Genomic DNA, 14489 nt, shown 5'->3' with positions numbered 1-14489 from the left:
CTGGGTTAGGATGGGATGTGACAATTTGGTTGTGGGCTGCTCCACCCAAAGAATGGGAAAACTAAAATACCTGATTGTGGTGACAGACTGATCAGTGGCTTTGCTCAAGGCCTCGGTTATGTTGTAATATGAGTTGCACTTGCAAACATTATATTCCCTAATCCTTGTTGTCACATCCAGTTGACTGCCCCCTTTTTTTTCAGAATATTCCACTAATAACACTTGTGGTTAGGGTTGGATCTAATAGCAGCGTTAAATTTGTAAACTTGGTTGCCACAAATGTTTCACATTTTCCTGAATATAACTTGAATTATGAGCCTGTGGTTGACTGCTTCCTTTCCATCATACCTCATGATGAGTGCTGACAACATTGCTCCATGAAGCTAGTGCGCCTCTGTTCCTGACCTTAGCTTTTACAGAATTAGCAAGCTTATTTTAAAGTTATTAGTTTACTGTTCTGTAAAACATTGTACGAGCCACAATGTAGCCTTGCTGGGAATACTGTTCCTGAACACGGGTATGTTACTTGACGTTTGTAAGCAGCTGGAAAGTGCACTGACTACTCTCAATTAATTGTAAACTTCTGGGAACTGGTGCGCTGGGAGTGTTCCTGAGAGTTACTTACCAGTTATACCAAAGATATTCCAAAAAAACTGCCCTCTTGTGTGAATTCTATCTCCTCTACAGGAAGTATAGGATCTATAATTACTGTGTGACCCTTGACTGTGAATGGTGAGTCGGTCATAAGGCTCAGTTCCCTATACAGAGGAGACAGAGAATGTGTTATATCCATATCCAAAACAACTGGTTCGAGGCGCTGACTTCAACTAAAACTGAAACTGAGCCAGTGAGACTCACTTTGACGGCTGTGTAAAGAGGTGACAAAGGCAAAAGTGTAGGGCTTTATTGGTTGTTGTCATTTCAAAAGTATGGTGAATAATGATACCCCTTAGGGAAATGACAGCAAGGGTAGTTGTGTAGAACAGTGCTTCAGTGAGTCCAAGATAAGTAGCTAACTTGATAACACCTCTTTTCGTGGTCAGTCAAAATTTCACCAGTCTTTAGTTCACATTCATTTTGTCAGCTTTTTTGTGTCACTATTAAACTCAGTCCTGAATCTGTTATTGAATTTGTCATGTCAGAGAACAACATTCATTATGTGAACAAGGCGCAATAGGCAAAAACTTAAAGTAGGGTATATACTACAGTCATGCTGCAGGTATCAAGCACTACACTAACATCATGTAATTATGAACCAGTGTATGTGGAAGAAGTTTCGGGATTACAGAAGTGTTCGTTTCCGTCTGTCTGGTTCGACCAATGACATCACCAACATGGCGGAAACGACCATTCACAACGACTCCAATATGGCGCCTATGACATCAAAGCGTAAACACAACAAAAAACACGAAAATACATTAAAAAAAACCAACAAACACATCTTCCTCCAAAAATATAATCAAACTAATGGGACCAGCGCGGGAAATTGGGGGTTTTTAGGTGGGCACAAACTAAATATAAACACACCACAATACCAAACCACACAAAACGACGACATAAGTTGACAACACAAAATTCCCAAATTCCACTTCACTTACATTATCCTCAGGAATCTGTCACTTCCCTTCGCCTACATAGCTCAACTGCAATTGTCGATACCACAAAAGAAAAAACGACAACTCCAAAAATTACACCACCACAAATATCGATATCACAAAACCAGCACCTAAACCAACAAAAATTGGAATTGGACACTTTGCGTAACCTATATAGGTCAACAGCAGCTCACAATGCCAAAATACACATAGCTACGACGACACAATGGAATCGGACACTTCCCTTGACCCATATAGGTCAACAGTAGCACACAATACAGAAGGCATAACTATGACATATTGGAATCAGACACTTCTCTCAACCTATATAGCTGAACACCAGCTCATGATACCAAAACACGCATAGCTACAACACATTGTAATATGACACTTTCATTGACCTATATAGGTCAACAGCAGCTCAAAATACTAAGACACACATAGCTAAGACAACACATTGCGATCAGTCACTTCACTTGACCTATATACGCCAACATCGGATCATGATACCAAAACACAGCTAAGATGACAAAATGGAAACGGATACTTCACATGACTTATGTAGCTCAAATGCAACTGACAATTCCAAAAAAATTGAAATCGAGTACTTCCCCAAAGATACATACGTCAACCACAAGTGCCGATACAAAAACATCAACCACCATCACATGCAGTAAATACCACCGACACAACAACACAGAGCAACCCCAGCAAACATCACAATATGCGAACAATATACCCAAAAAAACGACTACATACCACAAAAATGTTCCAGTGCTACACACCAGGTCAGCCAACACACACACACACACACACACACACACACACACACACACACACACAAACAAAAAAAAAAAAACACAAGCAAAACAAACTTCCAACCCACCCACAACCCCCTCCCCCCAAACCTTCACCCTCCCCCCCAAAACAAAAGTCCACCAACAAATAAAAATAAAAAAAATAAACGTAACTCGATCACACACTACAGCTCAAAAACATCTGCAACAAATCAGATCCTCCACAACATAATCATAAAACAACCTCCACCAACTTACATCCACAAACTTTACCAACAACCTTCCCATCCCCCCCCCCCCCCCCGACCGAGCTGGAGCCCCCCACCCTCATAAAACAACCTTAACTAACCACCCTCGGCCTATACATTTTTCTAATAGCCCTTAAAAAAATGTGAAAAATTCAATAGTTCAGAGGGATGCTCTTCCACCAACAATACTGATCTGAATGAGATTGAAGGTTAGAAGAGCGCCTCTTCCCCCTCCCAATGACTGACTTAGCCGCCCCCCAAAACCCCTCTATCATATTAGTGCACACCCCAGTCTCATAATTTTTGAATTCTAAACTGTGGTTAACAACTAAATGATCATAACCCCTCTGGCCCAACCCCCTATAAGATGAAAAAGCATCGGAAACTACTGTATTCCCCTCCTCTATATACTCCTCAAATAATTCCACCAATACCCTCTTCGTACGCCTCTCCAAAATCCTGAAAACACCGATCCCCAGGAAAAACAGCCCCCCACACCCATAAACCAACTGGAGACTTACCCCTCCCATATTTCTTCTTCCCAAACTGCGACTCGTCAACCTCAGCCACCCCCCCAGGCCCACCCAGCTTACCCCTGTACTTAATATATTCGGAAGAAAATTCCCTACAAAACAAAAACCAGTGTAACATCATTCTCTCGCTCACACCAGACTCATGCAGACAATACTATTGGAGGATCTATAACCAAAAAAATACAACATCAAAACTATCTTTCTCATGCCCAACCTAGATCTCTCGAACCAGGTGTCATGCCTTATGGAACGCAAAAGGTTATCCCTTCGGCACCACCACATGTAGCAGTCCCTGGTCCGAGACACCGAAACTCTGGCCAACTGCATATTCTACGCTGGACGGGGTGGCCAAGCAGTTCTAGGTGCTACAGTCTGGAACCGCGCAACCGCTACGGTCGCAAGTTAAAATCCTGCCTCGGGCATGGATGTGTGTGATGTCCTTAAGTTAGTTAGGTTGAAGTAGTTCTAAGTTCTAGGGGACTGATGACCTCAGAAGTTAAGTCTCATAGTTCAAAATGGTTCAGATGGCTCTTAGCACTATGGGACTCAACTTCTGAGGTCATCAGTCCCCTAGTACTTAGAACTACTTAAGCCTAACTAACCTAAGGATATCACACACATCCATGCCCGAGGCAGGATTCGAACCTGCGACCATAGCAGTCTCGCGGTTCCAGACTGTAGCGCATAGAACCGGATGGCCACCCCGGCCTGCTAAGTCCCGTAGTGCTCATAGCCATTTTGCATATTCTGTTTGCATATGTCGCATTTCACAATTTCCATCAGAAGGCCAAATAGTTGCAGAAACTTAATGAGTGACAACATATCATCCCCAATTTCAGCCTACAGATGCACACTATTGTACTCAGAACTCAAATCCATAGCTAACAAAAGCAGCCAGAAATTAAGTTAAACGACTTACCATGTGACAAACAGCAAATGACAATACAATAACATAAACACAGTAGAAACTTAATTCTTAACTCATTGAAACCAATTTCTGTTCTTCTATAACAGTCATGACCGATAAGTGCACAGTTCAAGGGGCAATACCCAAATGAACCCAATACACCATATAACACGCGAACCATACACAAACCACCAGAGGACACCACCAACCACAACAAGATGACATCTACAAACACAACACACTCATAAACTAAACTATGCTGCGTCATGACGTCACACACCACAACGCCCTTACATCGCAGGTCAAAGCCGACGGGTGGGATCGAACGCCTCCATTGACCTGAAGTTTCTATGTGTATCACATTTATTGACTTCGACCTAATTTACCACCAAAGAAATGTTAAACTTTATAATAACTACAGCTTACCGATCTGGTTTAAATATTGTGAATATTGACTGTTATAAAAGCTCAACATCATAAAAGCTTGATTGTGTCCCAATAAATATGGACAAAAGTGTCTTGCATTGTGTGCCACAGTTGGTAACTGTGCAATGAATTATCAGAATTGGAAACGCTGAATGACTGTATTTTGATGTCAAGATTTGTTGGCTTTGTCGGCTCCCAAACTGCCATATTCTAAATAATTCTGGCAGAAGTAAAGCTGTGAGTACCAGGCGTGAGTTGTGCTTCGGTAGCTCAGTTGGTAGAGCACTTGCCCGCAAAAGGCAAAGGTCCCGAGTTCGAGTCTCGGTCAGGCACACAGTTTTAATCTGCCAGGAAGTTTCATATCAGCGCACACTCCGCTGCAGAGTGAAAATCTCATTCTGCCATATTCTAATCTAAATCCAGCTGCTGACTTTGCTTGAAGTCAGTTTGTCATTACTTCCCTTCACATTCGTTGGTTTTGCCAGCTCACAACCGGGTTGTAACATTCCAAAGTAATTTCAGCCTTGGGCTTTGCTACAGGTCAGTCTGTCACCAGATCTAGTTTTCTTGGACATTCATATTCATTGGATTTCCCAACTCACAATCAAATTGTCACATTCCAACCTAAGCTTGTTCTCGGGCTTCGCAGTAGGTCAGTCTGTCAGCACATCAAATTTTCTTGCCACTCTCCATATCAAATACAAACGCTGTCAGCCACTTCCCATCATACATCATGTAGTTACCACCTACAGCATACAGCAGAAGATGCAGGTACACTTTTAACTCCATTTTAGGCAAAAATTAATTGAATGCTAGATTATGAGACAATTGAAGATGTATAAGCAGGTCATGTAAGTTACAACTAAAGCCACTGCAACTGCTGATAGGTCTGTTGCTCTTTTTCAGGAATGTGTTAAGGAAGAGCACAATTAAATTATTGAAAGAAGATCTATAACTGATTAATAGCTGTTGTAACTTCTTCAGCCTTTCTTTTTGTTCTTAGTACATGAATACGCTACTCACATTTCAGATGAATAATTTCTGTATCTGTTGCTGTAGTGCTAGCCTTTGCTTCAGTCCCTCAGTGCTATGCTTTCTTGATTGATGCACTAACAATTAGACTAACTAGCCCTGTTTCAGAGCTTTTTACATTATTTATTTCAAAATTACAACATTGCATTAGTACATGGAAGAAGTGGGAAAGGTAACAAGAAAATGTAAATAGCATCAGTAGGAAATGCACAGATTTTAACAGAATACTTAGTATCACAGAATGAGTGTAATATCCACTGCTTATATCATGAAGGTGAGCAAGGTGTAGTGACACTGAGCACTAATTCAGGAGCAGCAGGGCTCAAAGTCCCACCAAGCTATTCCTAATTCAATGGTTTTTCTAAGTAAATTAGTGAAACCAAACCCTGAAAAAGAAGGCTGGGATAGTTCCTTTAAACAGACCCCCAGCTTCTTTCCTACCATCATTCTTCTCTAAGTTAGCTATTTTTTTGTCCTTATGGAAGTCACTGACAATAAGATGTTAAGCTCTAAGAGTTCTTTCTTCACATTACTGAAAATGTGAACTATGACTCAAAAATTAAAGAAGTTAGTCACATATTGTGTTCGTCATAGAACAAATTAGCAAATCATTTTTGTAGATGACTATGTGACTGTCAGTTACAGCTGAATGTGAATCTGTAGCCTTGAAATGAAAATTTAATTTCTTGTACAGCTCTGATAAAAAAAGCCCTTTAGCACAGAAGAAATGTAGGATTCAGACTTACATTATTATTATTATTATTATTATTTTGTTCCAAAAATGTTTTGAAAATCATGCTGCTTTGAAGCCCATCTTGTTCCCTGAAAAGTGAAACTGATATCAATAATCTGTTTCTGCAGAAAATATTTAATGAGGTTTAATTCTTTTACTGTAAGCAGAGTATTAATTCTGTGATGAAGGTATCTGGTAATTTTAAACAGTGTGCCAGGCTGCTATACAAACTTGGACCCCTGCCTTTCTGAGCACTCTCTTTGGATAGATTCGAAGCTTGAAATTGACATAAGAACCTCATCTTTCCTTCAAAACTCAAGCTCATGACAAGTTGAAGTTTCTAGTTCAAACAGGAAGTGTGCTTGGATAGCGCAATTGGTAGAACACTGACTGCGAAAGACAGCTATGCGGACTGTGTGTCACATGTAGTCCAAATGTTGAGTTTCTTGTTGATTTCAACAAGAGAGTTTTTATGTGTATTACTTAATCAACTTTATTTATGAGATGCTACAAAAGCATGATTTCATACAATGTATTTTTTTACAAGTTCTGAATAAAACATTTTATTAAATTTGTATTTTAGCACAATTGTACCAAATGCATGTGCTGCAAAAATGTACACATTATATTATTTCAGTAAGTATAATGTAATTAATAAATACCATTTAAGAATGCATCTGGGAGTGACGTATAATATTTTCAATATCAGTCAAGTGATATATTTACATACATACTTACATTACTTTTTCATTGTGATATAAAATTTAGGTATATATAATACTAAAATTTCTTTCCATCTGTAAAATATTTTCTGCAGTTTTGTTTTAGCTCTAAACAAAAACAATTTCTTAATAAGCAATTTACAACTGATACTAACCCATTATTCAGTTTTGTTTTGGTATTTCAGTAAATTAAGTTTTAAAAGACAGCACTACATTGATTCAGGGCCAATTATGAAATAATTTCTACATAAAGTGGAGTTTTTCTACAGACCATAATATCTGAAAACAGTCAATTTATATTTGTGTAAATAAAATACATAATTGCTCCCAATTTAGAGGCACTTACTGCAGCACAATAAAATAAGTTACAAATATTCGAAAATAATGTTTTCATATTTCAGAAGAAATAAATGTCGTCCCAGTATTTTAACAATGAAAGTAGTCAGTTTGTGTAGGTACTTATGAAATAGTATTAGGATCTTTTATTTTCACATCATGATTTCATATAAAACATACTTCTGTATAAAAATTTTACAATTGCGTTATATAAACAAGTACAGTCATCATGAAGTTCTAAAGTATGTACACAAAATACAGACTTTTAAAAATTATTTATATGCTTAGAAAAATGCAGAACTGGAAAGAAATGTTCATGAAATACATCACTAGTAACAAACATGAATACAGGAAGGTAACATATACGATAAATTATCAGTTCTATACTGAAAGTGTACTATTTGTTGATGTGATCATAAAGACTTTCTGAAAGGAGAATTAATTCCGAAAGTGTGGGGAGATATTTCCCTTTTGAAATGCTGGCAACCTAAGAAACTTCAACTGTGTTGTGTTCTTTGCTCATGGCAATTAATAGTTTGAAACTGGCCTGCTGACCTAATGTCATGTAAACTGAAACTGACTTTACCTCAGCACATTCAAACACAACAATATGAAATGTCAGACAACATTCAGGATTAATAGCTTAATGATGTTTCAGTGTCACTGCCTTGTTTATTCATAAATGATAAAAAGAAACCTATATATGGCATGTAAATTGATTGACCTAACACTTCAGACCTCTATCTATTCTAACCTTGAGTGTTCAGAACTAAAGTAAAGTAGGACACACAGTAAGTGTGTTTCATCCACATTAATAGTTAATGTTACTGAAAATGAATAATACAGTCTCCAGACACAAAATATATTACGTGATATGATTTGGAGGACAACGGAATGGGAACACCCATCCATATGCTTTTGCAAGTGGAGATTGCATCTCCATCTGTAACTGATGACAAAGAACTATAGGGACAATGCGGAAAGCTATTAAAAATAGATAAATTTTATGGTAATGAACTCTGCTTTTTATAAACTTTTGAGCATTTCTGTTCATGTGACAGGGATCTTGTGTGGTATATATTGTATCCCATTTTAATTGTATGTGAATTTTCTCCTACTTATTTACTTGTCTAAACTGGTCATTAACTGTACAATTAAATGTTTGCATGGAATGACAGTAATGCAACTGAATCTAAACTGTGTTTGCACATCAGTGATTCTTCGCTTTTCTAATTCATATTTTCTGTACAACATGTTATGTTTTATGAAAGATTAACAGTAAAATCAGAAAATAGTGAAACTGTCTTGTGGATTTAGTCAAGACTCCTCAGGTAATGGAAGAGAAGAGGTATTCAGCATAGTAGTAATACCACAGAAAGTGTGCAAAGAAATTTTCATTGCATTGATTTCATAACATGCTTCTGTTTTTAATTACTGTAACTGGTTTGTTGTGAGCTGGTTACCATTTGGCATCAATAATGAAATAGCATTCAGTTTTCAGTGTATGAGTAAAACAAATTCTTCGCTGGTGAAATGATGTCCACAGTTACCAATAATTCCACCTCTGGTGAGTTCTTACATTGAGTGTTTCATTCTTCAGACCATTAAGTGCAGTTTTCTTCAGTGTGAATATTCCTCTGGTGTGTAAATTTTCCTAAACTACCCCACCTCCTTGATCATCAACTTTATGTTCACTGCCTTTCATTCAACAGTGTCTACCTAATCATTTAAATGTTTTCTAGTGAGTGAGTGAGTGTGTGTGTGTGTGTGTGTGTGTGTGTGTGTGTGTGTGTGTGAGAGATATATGGGGGATAGAGTCAGGGTCTGTAAGTAAAGCAGTAGATGATAGAGAGTGAACCGAACACATTTTATGTTTGAACACAAGTTTTCATTATTGCACACATATGCTGATAAAAATCACAAACAAAGAGAAAACACTTTCCAGGTCATTGAGTACTGCACCATATACTTGCTAAATTGATGTGAAAGCCCAGATGTAATGTGCTTTACTAAAAGGAAAGTCAGATTTTGTGGAACACATTGTGTGAAGGAATGACTTAACTGTGGAAGGGATATTTGCCTACATTGCCAAAGGTAGTCTTTATATTCCAATATTAATCATGTATCTTACTTACCCTTTATTTTGTTGGTTTTCAGTACTTATCATAACTTCTCAATTTTTTTCCTCTTCAGTCAGATTGTAAACTGAGAATTATTTAGGTATTTTTGTATGCTACCTATGTAAATACTTTTGGTTATTTTATTGAGAATGTGTTTTTCTCATTTGTTGTGCAGTTTGCACTTGAGAATACCTTTACCTTTTTTTGTATTTGGAAGTGAAATTGGTCTCAAAAGCAATCTTATTTTATGCAAGAGCAAACTTTTAAGTTCATTGTCAGAAGAACTGCAGAATGGTTGTTACTATTTGAAACATTTAACGTATTTCCCTCAAATAGTTAACTCTGTGTATCCAAAACATGCACATTATTTAATCTTGTTACTTTAATCATATATTAAACCAAATTTATATTACTGTAGGAAATGCATTAATACAAATGCTGATGTTAATGCAGTTTATTTACCAATCGGTTTCAGTCCAGGACCTTGTTCACGTTGCTGTAACCAGTTAGTAAATAAATTGTCATGAAGTGAACATTTGTGTTATGCATTTCCAACAGAATATGTATGTTGATGCCAGCCTTGACGAAATGTTCAAACTGTATATTATACTGGACCACTATATGTATATTTTAAAAAAAGTGTCATTTAATCTGTAACACATTCTTTGCTCAAAAAAATATGTCAAGTTTGTCTTATGAATTTGTTAACACTTTGCAACAGGTAACAAACATTACAGATAGACATATTTACAATTTCATTAGTGCTATATGTACATATCTTTTTCTTCACATTTTGTCACTATATACGTAAATACATGTTTCACAAATCTATTCTAAAGTAATTGATATAGGGTACACTTGTGGTAGATAAAGTTAGAAACTCTGTATTTTACATTGCAGATTGTAGGACAGAAGATCTTGATCTAATATGAGAGCTTAACAAATGTATGAAAATGAATCCACAGGGCAGTTCAGAAGCAATAAATCCTCATTAACATAGCATACCTCGTTTTCTTCAGTAATTTACACAGAAGAATGAAATACATCCATTGAGTTCTATTCTAATGTCTGAAATATTCTGAAAATTGCTTCCGTACAGAGCTGTTCTAAATTGTTTGCTCAGATTTCTTCTTGTGAATTATGGTACAGAAGTGTAACACACTGAGAAAAATAATAACGTGATCAAAATTTTATGAGAATCATTATAATTCCCAACAGCAGTGCTCTAGAAATAACATACTTTCTGTTTCCTCAGTGTCTTCTTATTCAGTAAAAGTTATACCTTGCTATATGTAACATCACTTCACCTAATACCCTTCCTCAAATGTCCTCTCATTGCATGTGGTTTTTAAACAGTTAAGTTAATCATGGTGAACATTAAACAGTTACAGAATTACTGTGTTTCTGCACTTCCCATCATAACATACTCATTCATTACTTAATAAATTTGTAAACTATTAAAGTGCTTGCTCATACTAGACAAGAAAATTCTCTTTGCCTGTTTTTTAGTTACTGCATGCTCCATTGCTGTCATTTACAACCTAAATAGGCATTTAATATTGTTTTAGGAGTGTTTCTGTATATTATTCCTTTCAACACTTAACAAATACCAGGAAGGATATAAATAATTTGATTGTGATAGTCTTGCTTATTTGACAAAACTTTTACAGAATGAGAAACAATGTATCTTTACTTTGGAATAATATACACTGATCCTAAGTTGCTCTGATACGTCTCACAAAACATAACAGTTAAGGTACATATGATATCCAAAAACAAAACTAACTTTATAACATTACCCAAATGTGAGCCCTTCAGTCTATCCTCATTTAAACTCACAACTATAATTGCCATTCGAACCAGTAACAGTCTAGGAATGTTTCGATGAAGCATCTAACTTCTTAAACACATGTTTCAATTTCTGGTCAGAATATTCTCTTTACTAGTAAAGCGATCATCCTTGTTCAGTTTCTCTCGTCTTCATTTCTTCTTTGATGGAGACCTTTACACTCTCAAATGGCTTTGACATACAATTTGTTTTTACAAAAGTTCTCTTGAATTTAGTTTAACTGCTTGGAAATCTTGCCCAGTCCTTTTGACTTTCATCCAATTTCTTAATGACTAAAGCTTCATCATAATCCAGAATTAAGATGTATCTATGAACCCTCCCCCTCCCAATGTTTAGCATGTCCATGCTTTACAGTGGCATGTCCATAACACTTATTACAGTTGATGTATAAAATACAGTTTATTTCTTCTTATGCCCATTAAAGTCTTATGTTACGGTATATTTGGTAGCCTACATCCAAAAACTTATTTTAACATAGTAGTAAGGCTATGTTAATATCTTGCTGTTTAACAAACAACTTCATAAGATTTCTCATCCATCCTTTGTAAAACATGCAGAAATACAAGTCAGGAAGATCTCTAAATAATGTATGAAATATTTCATTATATTAAAAATCTTTAGTTGTTAAATAATGGATGAAAAAACAGAAACTAATAAAAGCATTATGCCACTTAAAACAGATATATTTAATTTTGAACTTTCATCATCTGTTTGGTTTTGTTCAGCTTATGTTAGAGAAAGAATTAAGAAATGTGAAGTTTGTATAACGGCATCGAAATATCGAAACAAAGCTCTCTGTTCAGGCAATAACCAGGAAACAGTAAAGCCTGTATCAGACACTACTGAAGAAGGTCACCAAAATATTTTGTAGAACTGATTGTTTCATGATTTATTAAAAAGAGGCCTATTGGAGAACATTTAATTGGAATAAAGAGAAAATTTAGTTAAGGCAGTTCCTTTTTCATACAGTCATTTCTGTAATAATATGTATGAATATTAATTAAAATAAAATGTTTATTATACAGAACTTTCACAGATATTCTTTAAGAAATAGGAAAAATGATAACATTCTGTTTAAGTCAATTTCTACAATTTTGACTGTAAGCTTTCCTCTGCAAGGAAACAACAAGTGCATTGTTACAGAATTAAAGATATATTTAGTTGTCTTATCTATTTCTGACATGGGAAAGTGGGGAGGGGACTGAAGGCACAAGTGCAAAATTTAATGAAGGGGTAGTAGAAGAAAAGTTTTATTGGCACTTAGAATGTCATATTTGCTTTTTGTGAGGAAATACACAAGTGTTTCATATGCTACATGGATAGTTAACTTTTGAAACTTCTTCAAGGTACTGATGGAGGAAGGAGGAACTTCAGTGGTATTTATGATCACTTGTATTATCTCTTCAGGTTACAATCTGTATGAAACACACAACACAAATAAAGCTCATAATTTTGTGAATAAGCCAGTTCTTAATTAGGATCTCAAAGCTACTGAACTGCTAATGTAGAAGCAGAAGAACCAGTGGTTGCCACTAGAGATGTTCGCCCAGCTGGGATGGGGAAATAGATTTGTAACAAGACTTACACTTAACAGATATATTTGGTATATCTCACTTGCTAAGTCTGCTCTGATGAAATAAGGGTGACATTGTGGAGTTATGATGAAATGTGATTGTTATAGATAATGTAAAATTTAGTGGTGTAGGAAATACCAACAATAATAAAATGCCATGATCACATCTCATGAACCATGAGCAGCCAGTAAACTGAAATGGAACTGGGACATATACAGGGCATTTCTCCTGCGGATCATCAGGTGCATTTTTGCTGCTGTTTTGGCAGATATTTGCACTTTAGTTTCTTCAGTATGTAGCTGGAGTCAGCCCAAACAAATAATGTTCATTATGTCTTTCATGTGATGCCCATTGTTGATGGAAAATGTTTGTTTGTTTCCCATTATGAGCAAAATGATTTTCAAAGTGGAATTTTACGTGCAATTTAGAATGAATAGCCCGAAACAAGTTTAGTGTAATATTCATTTTATCAATATGTATTCACATGGACAGTAAAACACAAAGAGTAACCAGCAGTCCTGCAGTGACAGCACTGCCCAGGCCCTCACTGGCTACTACTGCTGTGCAGTAGTGCTGTTCAGTCACTGCCTGAGTGCTGGTTACTTTTTAGGTTTTATTCTTCCTGTTAATACGTATCAATAAAACAAATATCTCTAGGGTAGTGGATTGCTCAATCATATGGACACATAAAATTCTACTTTAAAAATCATATTGTTCATAATGGAAAACAAGCCAATGCTTTCCATCAGCACTGGGTGGCAGGTGAAAGACTTGATGAGAAGTATTTTTTTGGGCTGACTCCAGATATAGATTGCAAAAATGAAATTGCAGATATCTGCCAAAGCACCAGAGAAAATGAACTTGACAACTCTCAGGAGAGATGCCCTCTGTATGCTACTCAATATAATGTGATAAACAATTTTTCAAATTACTGCATAAACACATTGAACAGCTCAAAATATAAACCCAACCTGAATGTTATCACTTTTTTAGGAGAAGAAAGAGGGAGAGAGAGAGAGAGAGAGAGAGAGAGAGAGAGAGAGAGAGAGAGAGAGAGAGACGTGCAGCTAAATAAAGAGCAATAACTCAAGAGCTAGTCTCACTTTCTGATTTCTTACATATGTCTATCCACAGCAATCATTTGTGGATGGCTCAGTGCCTTTCCTCATTTTTATATTTATTTTGTTTTACATATTTTCATTCAACACTTACATATAGGATTCTTTTTCAATAGAATACAGTTGCAGTCGGTAGTGTTTCTTTAACACAATTAAGGTATAGTAGTATTAAGCACAGCGAATAATCAAAGATTATACAGGTAGTTCTCCAGAAGCTATGGTCTGTGGTGCATTAAACACATTTATGATTAAAGATTTGTGTATACAGCAATAAAAATACAGTACACAGAAATGATCCTGGAAACATGAATAGAAAAAGAGACTTTACATCCCCAACCGAGTTCAGAATGGAGACTTGTACTCCATTACACAAACAAATAATCTACAGCTAAGACGTCATTTCTAACTGTCTAGATTATAGCTTTTACACTAACACATTCTAAATAAAATGCACCAGAAGGATGTTCAGTAAATGTGAAGGATCTGAAATTAGTGAACT

This window comes from Schistocerca americana, chromosome 1 (assembly GCF_021461395.2).
Source record: "Schistocerca americana isolate TAMUIC-IGC-003095 chromosome 1, iqSchAmer2.1, whole genome shotgun sequence".
Lineage (NCBI taxonomy): Eukaryota > Metazoa > Arthropoda > Insecta > Orthoptera > Acrididae > Schistocerca > Schistocerca americana.
The sequence above is the reverse complement of the archived record's forward strand: the minus strand, read 5'-3'. Positions refer to the sequence as shown.